Here is a 12,642-nt window from a genome sequence, read left to right as displayed (position 1 = left end):
TATATATATATATATATATATATACATGTATATATATGTGTGTATATATATATATATATATATATATATATACTATACACACACATATATATATACATGTATATATATTTATATATATACATATATACACACACACACACACACATATATATATATATATATATATATATATATATATATATATATATATATATATATATATATATATATATATATAATATATATATATATATATGAATATATAAATACATATAAATCCATATACATACATACATATATATATATATATATATATATATATATATATACACCGGTATGTACACACACACACACACATATATATATATATCTATATATATATATATATATATATATATATATAAATATATATATATATATATATAAATATATATATATATATATAAATATATATATATATATATATATATATATATAAATATATATATATATATATATATATATATATATATATATATATAAAACCACACATACAGTGCAACTTCTACATATGATTGTCTTTACATACGATTGTTTCAACATTCAAAGTAAAATTCGATCAAATTTTCGTCTCGACACTCAAAAGTCATGCTCCAACATCTGATGTAGACCATACGCGTAGAATTTTCTCGAAGCGTCGGTCTTAATTTCATGTTTATGCCGGTAGAGGGCAGCACGTCGGAGGGACGCCATTGAACGTCGCCTTTGTCAGTTCTCTGTTCTCATGCAAATCGTGAGTGTCCTCTTTTCGGTCCGTTATTAACAGTGCTTATTATCTTCCTTTCTCATGTTTTATTTTTGATTTTACGTATAATCACAGGTCGTAAGATGCTCAGTTTTTGTTAAGGTATTAGTAGTTGGAAGAAAAGGAAGAAGACAATGCTTTCATTAGAATTGAAGCAAGAAATTTTAGAAAAATATGAGCTCTGTGTACGTGTGAGTGATCTGGCTAAACAATATGGCTAACCATCTAAGGGGATCACCATTATTTCAAAACGTCACAGCCCTACCTTAGAAGAGATGGAACGCTTTTTTTTTATATGGATAAGGGACAAAGAGATTGTTGGCGATACGATCACTGAAACGATTAATTGTGAGAATTCCAGCGCTATCTATTTTGACTTGAAGGTGGCGGGCTCTGTGGGTGACGGGGGAAGAGTTCAACCGATCCTACGACATACGTCAGAGGAATTAAAGGTGTCTCGCGGTTGGTTTGAGAAATTTAAGAGAAGGACCAGAATTCATTCAGTTATTCGGCGTGAAGAGGCTTCAATTTCGGATACCAAGGCTGCTAAAGATTTTGTTAAGAAATTCGAAAAGATCGTGGAGGATGAATGCTACGTAGAGCAGCAAGTTTTCCATTGTGATGAAACCAGTCTGTTTTGGAAAAGGATGCCTAGTCGAACATACATGACCACCGAAGAGAAGAAAATGACTGAACATAAGCCTATGAAGAATCAGCTGACTCTTGCCCTATGTGCCAACGCCAGCGGGGACTGCAAAATAAAGCTGCTATTGGTTTATCATTTCGAAAACCCTAGGGTATTTAAGGCACATAGAGTCAATAAGGACATGCTGCATGTTTTCTGGCGTGCTAATTCTAAGGCCTGGGTTACTAGGCATTTTTGGGTCGAATGGGTAAACCATGTTTTCGGCCCTGCTGTCAAGAAGTACCTTCAGGAGTGGAATTTATCTTTGAAGTGCTTGCCTTGCTTAGATAATGCTCCCGCTCACCTCCCAAGACTTGAAGATGATATCATCGACCAGGTAAGTTCATCAGAGTGCTGTATCTTCCACCGAATACCACCCCTATCCTCCCGCCCATGGACCAGCAAGTCATCTCGAATTTCAAGAAGCTCTACACCAGGCACTTATCTAAGCAGTGCTTTAATGTCACGCAAAGCATCAACTTAATTTGCGTGAATTTTTGAGGAGCCATTTCAATATCAGGCACCGCTTGAAGATCATAGATAAGGCTTGGGGGGAGTAACTCGATGGACACTGAATTCAGCTTAAAAGAAACTTTGGCCTGATGCTGTTTCTCCAATGGATTTTGAAGGTTTTGGCCCCGAGCCTGAACCTGTGCTTGCCGTAGAGGAAGACATAGAAGAGATTGTATGCCTTGGCAAGTCCATGGGTCTGGAGGTCGAAGAAGATAACATCACCGAACTCGTCGAGGAGCATCATGAAGAACTCACCACCGAGGAACTCTAGGAGATGCAAGCCATGCAGAATGATGAGTTCCAAGTGCAGTTGGGTGAGTCGGAAGACATTGAGGAGGTAGAGCAAACCTTAAGTTTGGCTGAAATAAAAGAGATGTTAGCACATTATCAACACGTGCTTGATTTCATTGATAAGTATCACCCACATAAACTTCAGGTTTGCCGTGTAGTTTTGCAATTCGATGATGTCCGCTTAACCGATTTCAGAAAAATTCTGAAAAGCTGTTCAAAGCAACTTTCTCTCGATAGTTTCTTTAATAAAATCTACAACGCGGTCTAGTGATCGTGATGAAGAGAAAGAAAGTTAAGCAAAGAAAACTAAGATTGAATTGGGTGAAAATGATGAAAATAATAAATCAGAGAGAAAACAAAAATGTAAAAAAAATATAAAATATAAAAATTAAAAAGAATAAATAAGCTAAATTAGGATGAAGTTCACGTAGTTACGGTACGTTGTCGCAGTCAGCATCTCTACCTCCTCGCCGACCGTCCATCTCTTCCAGCATAGCAAAGCCTACACCTGTGTTGGCCTGTCTCTAATGTAAAGTGACAATAATAATCCCTTTTTTATTCATTATTTCTTTGTAATTATTCTTTTTTTACATCTGTCTCATATAATGCAATTGTATTATTGTCATGCGTAATGATGTGCAGTAATTCATTAAGGAGTTATCATAGGATTTTTGGCTGTAGAACAAATTATACAAATTACAGTGTATCCTTAAGGGAATATTCGCTGCAACATACGATCGTTTTAACATACGAACTAGGTCCCAGAACGAATTAAGATTGTATGTAGAGGTTCCACTGTATTACTAAGTTAGCAGAAAAGTAACTAGACCAAGAATCACATAAACAGTAGCGAAAGTATTCCACCTAAAAGAATTTATAGATTTCTATAATCAATAACTACATTTTGTGTGAATATTTATAGGGTATATGAGGTATTTTGGAAATATCACTAGAATTTTACATGTTTACCAAAATTTTATAAAGAGCCTTTGGCAACGCTGCTTTCATGTAAACAACACTTGAAACTTCAAGCACATGAGTAAACGTGTAGTTGTGGTGGAAACTACGACTGATTTAGTTGTTTCTTATAAGAATATGTAATAGAATTGGGATAATCGGCATATAGCTAATAAATATTAACTTGAACATTTCATAATACACCCAAAATAAGAAAAGTTACTGTGCCAGACAATAATCACGCAAGAGTCGCTGACCATGGATTTCTGCTAAGAAGTTTTTTAAATCTTCATTTTTTTTTCTAAAACTGCTTTCCTAATTAAAGGGTGCGTCTTACCACTTGTAGCGTCTTATCACAAGGGAAATACGGTGTATATATATATATATATATATATATATATATATATATATATATATATATATATATATATATATATATATATATATATATATATATATATATATATATATATATATATATATATATGTATATATATATATATATATATATATATATATATATATATATATATATATATATATATATATATATATATATATATATATATTGGGTAGTAGGTTGGCCAGGGCACCAGCCACCCATTGAGATACTACCACTAGAGTTATTGGATCCTTTGACTGGCCAGACAGTAATGCATTGGATCCCTCTCTATTGTTACGGCTTATTTTTTCTTTGCCTCCACATACACCGAATAGTCTGGCCTATACTTTACAGATTCTCGTTTTTCCTCATACACCTGACAAAAATGAGATTACCAAACACTTCTTGACACAAGGGGTTAATCACGTTAGTGTAATTGTTCAGTGTACTTTCCTCTTGGTAAGGGTAGTAGAGACTCTTTAGCTCTTCTAGGAGGACATTCCAAATTTAAAACATTGTTCTCTAGTCTTGGGTAGTGCCATAGCCTCTGTACCATGGTCTTCCACTGTCTTGGGTTTGAGTTCTCTTGCTTCAGGGTACACTCGGGTGCACTATTCTATCTTATTTTTTTTTCTCTTCCTCCTTTTTTTTTTTTTTTTTTTTTTTTTTTTTTTAGATAGTGTGTTGGGCAGGCTTAACAGAAGGGCCATGGATGCCTGGTGGTTTATCAAGAGGTTGTCTTTTCCATATCTGATTCTTTTTCTTCTCAAAACCATCCTTACTGTCCTCCCTTCACTTGAAGTGGCTATCCTGGAGGGTATTTTCACTTTATTTATATTCCTGTACATATCATTTTTTGTTATAATTCTTGTTAACATGACAAATTCGAAGATAATTTGTATTTTTACTAACCATACAAACCTTAGCTATTTACAGTGGGTTTACCTTTTAGCGTAGATGAAATGGCGTGCCATTATAATTTAACGAGGGTGTGTTACCCCCGCGCTAGTTAGCGGGGGGTAGGGGAGTGGTAGCTAGCTACCCCTCCCCCCCCCTCACACACCGGTGAAGCTCACTTTCACTTAGAGGTAGGACTTGTCTTGGGGGACAGGGCTGGCGGGCAAATATGTGTAAATAGCTAAGGTTTGTATGGTTAGGAAAAATACAAATTATCTTCGAATTTGTCATTTGTTCAGTAACCGAAATACAAACCACGCTATTTACATTGGGTGACTTACCCCGTAGGTAGGGTGGAAAGTCCCCAGCCATACTGGCTTTGGCTTTACCCGGAGACTCAGAACCCGAGTGAGTCGCACTCGAGAAAAGGAGTCCCTGCACCTCACAAGTTCCTTGCTCCGCAAGGAACCGTGTGGCCTACATAAGCTTGTGTGTGAAGGAAGAAGTGTGACCCGTCCTAGGCAGTTGACCTGGAGTTCCAGAAGGAACTCTGGGTTAGGACATTCCCAATACCACCTCGTCAGGGTATGGGGGACGCGACAGTATTGACTCAATACTCGGAACACAAGGAAGCATGGTTTACCTGCAGAGGTTCGAGGTCAGCTATGCAGAGACCAGGATGCTGCTTTCCCGTACAGGGGATTATGAACAAAGAAGTAAGGGCCAGACATACTTCTTTCGTTCATGCAGACTAAAACCTGATAACAATGCCCTCAACCTTCTGCTACCTGTCCAAAAAGGAGCCTGAGGTTAGACCAGCTGTTGTGTAGCCACCACAGAGCGATAGAAAACGTATCGAAACTCCTGTGGGTCACGCCCTGCAGGAAGCGGGCTGCGAAGGTCATTAGACGCTTCCAGACTCCAGCTTGTAGCACCTGCGTCACAGAGTAGTATTATTCGAAGGCGAGGGACGTTGCGATGTATCCGACATCGTGCTGTAGGGCGACGTGACGGGGGAGGGTCTGGAGACAGGTCGAGATGAATGTCCTTGAGTCCAAGCTGAAGAGGTATACTGGTGACTCTCCCCAGTGTCCTTCTTGTGCTCCCAAATTGGCTGCAACTGAGGACAAACTGCAGCTGTTCCCAAAGCTAACCTCTCGATTCCTTTACTGGCAAGAAGGAGAAGGTTTTGGGACATCACATACAGAATGGAGACTCGAAATCTTGAAGGAATTGGACCGAAGGGCCGGGACCCCAAGATTCTGAGTCTAGCCAACAACTCAGGAGCGAACCTGAATGTTGCCTTCCCCCATTCCTTAGAAAGGGCGGAGTAGTACAAGACCAAGGAGATTGCTTACACACTGGCCGCGGCCAGAGTGAGCAGGAGACCCAAGACGGAATACGATCAGAGGCCTGACGTAAAGGGTCTTGAGAAGATCTCTTGAGGGACTAAAAAATCCAAGCCATGCTCCAAGTTGGAGGTCTCACTCCAACTAGGGCAGGGACGTTCGCAGCTTCGCATGAGCGAGGAAAGGTCCAGCGGGAAGGAAAAGGTTATTCCTTTAAGCCTGAAGGTCAGGTTAAGGCTGAGCGACAGGCTTCATTGCCGAGAGCGGAAAGGAGTTTCCTCCCTCCGAAAGGCAATAAAATCGTTACTGCTGGAGAAGAGGCCTCAAGGGAAGAGGTATCTCTCCCACGACACCAACCACCGAAGACACTTCACTTCGCCTGGAAGACCCCTGCGGATGACTATCGCAGATGACGCGACCTCCATCCCGCGACTGTAGCAGGTTGTCTCTTCTTGAGGAGGAGGCGTAGTGTCTCCAGGCATGAAGCCGAAGCGACGCCCCGGCTCGTGAAAAGATGTTGCAGTGTGGTTGTTTGAGTAGCCTGTGCTGTGGGAGAAGCTCTCCCAGGAGTTCCGTCAGGGGAAGCAGAGGGTCCGGAAACCGTTCTGCGCATAGTCCCAGTGGAGCTCTCAGGGCCATTGAAAGGTTGACAGACAACCTGGTCTTGTTGAGACCCATTCTCAACAGACAACAAAGGAGGGAAGATGCAGGCGTCGATGTTGTCCCCCCCACCATCACCGGAATGCATCTTGCCAGAGTCTCGGGGTCTGAGACTGGGGGAAGAAAAGCGGAAGCTTGAGGTTCCAAGCTGTCGCGATCAGGTCCCCCAGACCAGGACTTGCTGGTTACTCAAGGCCAAAGACCCCCAGGTACACTCTCTCTACGAGGCTCTGCTCAGATAGCCGGAGAGAACATTCCTCTGCCTGGAATGAGAGAGCCGATGGTGGTATTGAGAGTATCTCAAATCATCTCGGTATCTCTACTGCAAGATGCGAAGGTGTGAAGATGCGTCCCCTGCTGGTTGGAACACGCCAGAACCATGAAGTCGACGCGCACGGAGCGACTCGGCAGGAGCTGTAGGATCTGTAGAGGGGCCAGACTACGGCCATTAAGCCTGCCTGAATGATGGAGAGGTATCCTTCAGGTCCTGACCATAGGTCTGGACCGGAACATGCCCCCCCCCCCCTTCTTTGACGAGTCAGAGAACAGCATAAAAAATGTGGGGAACGGACGAGAATATCCCCTCCCATCAAGAGGTTCCATAGGTCAACACCCATTGCAGGTCTAATCGTTCCGCTAGTCCCATAGGGGCCAGAAAGTCCGGTTAATCGTTGCTTTGAGACCACCGGAACTTGGACCGCCCCACATGGAACTTATCCTGAGGCGACCGTTCGGAACTATAGACGGGTCAATGAGGAAAAGAGAACAAGGAAACGTTCCAAGGTAGGGCTGAAAGCTCTGCTTGACTGAGAACAGGTACTGCGACTCTCCTCAGCCTTGCCACAGTCAACTGAAGGGAAGGCTCGGAGGAGGTGGCAACAGAATCTGGCGTCCCCAGGTGGTCACCCATCCAAGTACCGACCAGAACCGACGTTGCTTAACCTCGCTGGACGGACGAGTAGCGGGGTTTCCAACGTGGTAAGGCCGTTGACTCAATATCATGGCTAGATACTCCAGATGTTGAGGCAGAAGAAGAGAAGGCTCCTAGCAAAATACCATGAACCCCAACTCATGGTAAGCATCCGGAAGCTTGTCCCAGCGCTGAAGAAGGTCGAACCCGAGCCTACCGGAGTTGACCAGACCTCCAAAAGGCGAAGGAGGCAGAAGCCAGCACCTGAGCGGCCATGAGGAAAGCAGGGAGAGTTCTCTGGGGAAAAAAAGCTGCGATGCCAGGGCGGGATCGCCACACTGCATCTTAAGCAGGAATACCTGCAGTCTAGGCTGAATTCCACGAGCTTCCCGGAAGATGGATGGAATGGAAACTGAAAGTACCCGTCCTTCAAATCCAGGGCCTAAGGAGTCCCGTCGCCTCGTTACCAGTCTGATCGATTCTGCTGTTCCACGCTGGACGAAGTTTGTTCGACAAACTTGATCAGGGCTGAGAGGTCGACTACGAAACTCCCGTCTCAGATACTTCCTTACAAGAAAGGTTCGACTGAAAAAGCCGGGGGTGAAGCCGTCGATGATCCTATGGAGGACCTTCTCCTAAGGCATGGATCATTCTGCCCATACGGGCAAACTCTTGCCGACCCTATGGCATAGAGGTTCAGAGACACTGAATTCGCTGACAGAAACGGCAGGCGCGATATCCTTGGCTGATCACAGAGATCGTGCAGGAATGGGCATCGGGAAGCTGTCATCCGGATGAGTAACCTTAGGCATCCTCCCAGCGTGAAACCTGCAAGGGGGGGGTGCCAATCCTAGAGTTCGTGAACTCTGCCACTCCCTCTAGGACTATGCCCCCCCCCCCCCGGGAGAGCCTCCCGTGCCATCTGTTCCTGACAGGAGGGAACTGCAATTGGACACCTTGTCTCAGTTGTCGTAGCCGGTCCGATAACTTAGGCCGACGTGGGTGAAAGAAAGAGGCGCTGGAGCCCTGCAGGGTCTGGAAGAAAGCGCCTTGGAGGAGTGAAAACGGAAGTCGACTTCCTCCGCACAGCCGCTGTCTATGTCTCTGTCCTTGGGCACAAACAAACTCTTCTCATGGATGGAAGGGTGTCTGAGGTTGTCGACATCCACGGATGAGACACCCGAAAGGAAGCCCTCGGTCATTGCGTCCAGATGGTCCAACATCGAGCTTGCCCGCAAATTCGATACTTGACGACGAAACGCCAAGGTGCTTGAGCCCGAGAGGAGGAAAGTACCCATGACCTTCCTGTAGCCTCCTTGAACCAAACCTCGGGTCGTAGCCGAGGAGGGAAAGGACCTGGTAAGCCCCTTTCACGAGATGGAGAAGAGGAAGGGCTAAACCAGTCACCCCTTGCCCGATGGAGAAATCTCGAACGGAAAGCCCCCGCCAAAAACCCTTCCAGGGAATGACGGGGAAGGGCTAACCCAGGTTCTGGAAAGAAGAATGTTGCTCAGACCTCCCTGAAGATTCTTCTTATTCTTGCATGTGCCATGATCTGCGTTTACAGGGTGAAGCCGTGTTCTGGAAATACACTCCAGAAGACTCGCCAGGCTGGCCATGCTGCGAAAACCTCAATGGGAATCGCAGTCGCAATCGCCCTGGAGCTCGCGCGATGGTAAATCAATGATTTGCGTGTGGGCGAACGTGGAAGCGCCCATGCGCAGGCACGCAGGAACGCAAACGAAAGTGAGCGAAGGAGTGCAGAAGGAGGGCGAGCGTGGTAGGAAGGGCGAGAGCTGGTGGTCGGCGAGCGATAACCCATAGGCAAGCAATGGATACTGCAAGAATTAAGCCAACGTTCGCGCGACGGAACGCCGTCGGTTCGCGCGACGGAACGCCGTCGGTTCGCGCGACGGAACGCCGTCGGTTCGCGCGACGGAACGCCGTCGGTTCGCGCCACGGAACACCGTCGGTTCGCGCCACGGAACACCGTCCATCCGCGTGACGGAACACCGTCCGTCCGCGCGATGGAATACCGTTGGTTCTCGCGGGCACGTGGCCGTGCGGGTGAGCACAGGCGGTCAGGAGACCGATGACGCGTAGGCGGGCGATGGCGCGTTGACGAGCGATGGCGCGTTCTGCCGAGGGATAGCCCGTAGGAGAGTGAAGGCGCGTTGGCAAGCGATGGCGAGCGGTGGTGCGTTAACAAAACGCTAGCGCGCAGGTGAAGAAGCCCGCGGGCGCGTAGGCGATTGCCAACGCGAGAGAGACTAGTGATGGTTAGCGCGCATCGCGCTAACACAAGGCGCGCAGGTGCATCAGGAAGGTGAGCGCTGAAGCAAGCTGTTAATCAGGCGATCCTAGACGGTCAGAAAACCGTTGGCGCCCATTGGTGCGTGGCAAAGAAGGGCTCGCAGATGTGCGCTGGCGATTGAAGAAAGCTGGCGCACAGAATGACAGAAGTAAAGGTGAGCGCTGGCGAGCAGGAGGAAGATCTATGGCAAGACTCAGCTACCGGAGATCGTGGTCCACAGCAGGCGAGCGCTAGATCGCTACTGATGGTGGTCAGGGGAACTGACACGCGTGGCAGATCGATGGCGATCGTTGACGCGTAGGAGATCGCTGACGAGCAGGTGAACGTTGACGCGTCTAAGGTCACTGGCGAGCTGGTGATCGCTGACTAGCAGAAGGCAACGCGTGGAAGCCTGCGCGTAGAAGAAGAGTCCTTGACCCAGACCTGAACTGAAGTTCTAGATCGTGAGGGCGAACGTGGGCGCACAGGGCGCGTAACAGGAACCAACAGGAACACCAGAGACGATTATCATGAGAGCGTTGACGAACAGGAGAGCGCTGGCGAACAGGAGAGCGCTAGCGATCAGGAAAGCGCCTGTGCGCTAACACTGAGCAGGAGCAGGAGAGCGCCTGTGCGCTAACACTGAGCAGGAGAGAACACAACAGAAGGGCGCGCAGGGGAACCCTGACACGCAAGGGAAGAACCCCCGTGGGAGGCAACCCTTTGCCCCGAAGGGATCGTTGTCCGTCGGGAGACTGATGTCCGTCGGAAGACCGTTGTCTGTCCGCCGGGAGACTGATGTCCGTCGGAAGACCGTTGTCCGTCGGGAAGACCGTTGCCCGTCGGGAAGACCGTTGCCCGTCGGAAGACGAGGTCCATCTGCACCAGGGGCGGAAGATCAAGAAGAAGGAGTTGTAGGCTGCATACGAAGATTCAAAAAGGCGCCTCTTAGCACCCTTATAGGGAGATGAGAGGCCCTTATGACGAGGCGGACGGTGAGCCTTACGGCGAAGGAGGCCAACAGCAACAGCAGCAGAAGAATCCTCCGAAGAGGAGTCTCTATGAGTGTACTCTCTCGCGAACGAAAGAAAAACACTTCGTAGAAGAGACTGGTCAGCCAGTGACCTAAAAGGAGCAATCCTCCGAAGAGGGGCTCTTGCAGTTGCCCAGCCCCTTGAGCGAAACTGGAGGTGAGACCGCTCAGCACCAAGAGCATAGTCGCACGAAAAAAAGGCAAGAGAAGAACCCCCCAAAAGGGGAAAAACTCAAGCCTGGACAGGAAAAACTTCCCTCAGAAGGAAAGTTACCCACCCTAGGAGGCAAGCCTCCTGAGAGTTCTAAAATGAACTGGAGAGCTGTCAATCGTCACGGGAGTACTTCCAGTAGAAGGAGACACGCCCCTGATGAAAATCCAAAGGGGAGGCAGCAACAGCCAAATCCCCAGGCCTCAACAAGACAGCTCACACCGTTGCCATATTACAGAAACGAACTAGATCGGTAACTGTAAAAAAATAAAACAAAAATCATTAATACACATTCATTCCCCCGGGAAGGCTCCGAAGAGGAATCCCGAGGGAAAGGAAAACAAGAATTACACAACAGGCACGTGCCCTCACAACCACTTACACCACGGAAGGGGAGCTGTAACCAAAACAGAATTATAACAATTATAATTATGAAACTATGTAATTATGTAATTTAAAAATGAATGAACACTAAAGAAAGAACGAAAACCCCGAAAGGAATCGTTCTACAAAGCTGAAAAATTAACAAATACAATTAGATTCATAAACTAATTGAGGCAAACGTACGGCGTAGCAACCCCCCCACACGGGAAGGAAGCTACACAGGGAGTAGTAAACGTAGTAAAAGGGTGAACGACCTCAAGAGAGAGAGAGAGAGAAAGACCGAAGTCAAACTCAATCGCAACCCATAAAATTACACTGTGGTGGCCTAAACTGCCGAGGGCTCCACGGAGATATCGTACACTACACACACAACTCTGAAAAGGAAACTTACTGATTTCTATACTCAAATATATATACAAACATGAAAAAATGTTTACATATATATTGAGTAAAAAAAATAAGTGATTAAGTGAAGACAAAACAAACAATGGCTGCCAAGCGAGGACAAAGACAGAGACGTCTGTCCATTGTCCGAGCCAAAAGTGAAAGTGAGCTTCACCGGTGTGTGAGGGGGGGGAGGGGTAGCTAGCTACCACTCCCCTACCCCCCCCCCCCCCCCCCGCTAACTAGCGCGGGGTGATACACCCTCGTTAAATTCTAATGGCTCGCCATTTCAGCTACGCTAAAAGGTAAACCCAATGTAAATAGCGTGGTTTGTATTTCGGTTACGGAACAACTAGTTTTTAAGTATGATGTCTTTTTTATTATCAATAATTCAAATGCTGTCTGAAGACATTGAGCAAAATCCAGGACCAGTACGTCCTAGATTTCATCAATATCGTCTACTGCATTGCAATATTCGTGGTCTTCATGCAAATATTCAAGACTTTACAGTTGTGTCCAGACAGTTTGATATTCTTTTTTACTCGGACACTTTGGTTTCTAATATGAGGCACTCACCTAAGCTCCTTATAACTGGTTTTAGGAGGCCAATAATATGGATTTCATCAGATTTAGGTAATAAACGTTTGTGGCAGGCATAACAACTTTTATTTGTATTCGATCTACCGAAATTCAGACATGGATGATTCTATCTTCAATTGTCTTCTTACCATTATGGCTAAGATACAAGATGATAATAAGGCTTCTTTTGTCTTTGTTGGGGATTTCAATGCTCACCATAGGGAGTAGTTAAGTTCTATCTCTCCTACCAATCACCATGGCTTAAGAGCTTTAGACTTTGCCTCTGAATCAGGCTGTGAGGAAATCATAAGTGAAGCTACTCACAGGTCTGGTAATTGCTTGGACCTCGAA

The 12,642-nt window shown here is 45.8% G+C and overlaps 1 protein-coding gene and 1 pseudogene across 1 annotated transcript in view; both read right to left on the bottom strand.

Annotated features, from left to right (window-relative positions):
• Positions 1–12,642, bottom strand: part of pbl (epithelial cell transforming 2 pebble) — a 501,682-nt gene that overhangs the window by 386,825 nt on the left and 102,215 nt on the right. The window lies entirely within an intron of this gene.
• On the bottom strand, positions 7,371–7,489 carry LOC137647368 (5S ribosomal RNA; annotated as a pseudogene).

This window comes from Palaemon carinicauda, chromosome 9 (assembly GCF_036898095.1).
Source record: "Palaemon carinicauda isolate YSFRI2023 chromosome 9, ASM3689809v2, whole genome shotgun sequence".
Classification (NCBI taxonomy): Eukaryota; Metazoa; Arthropoda; class Malacostraca; order Decapoda; family Palaemonidae; genus Palaemon; species Palaemon carinicauda.
The sequence above is the reverse complement of the archived record's forward strand: the minus strand, read 5'-3'. Positions and strand labels throughout refer to the sequence as shown.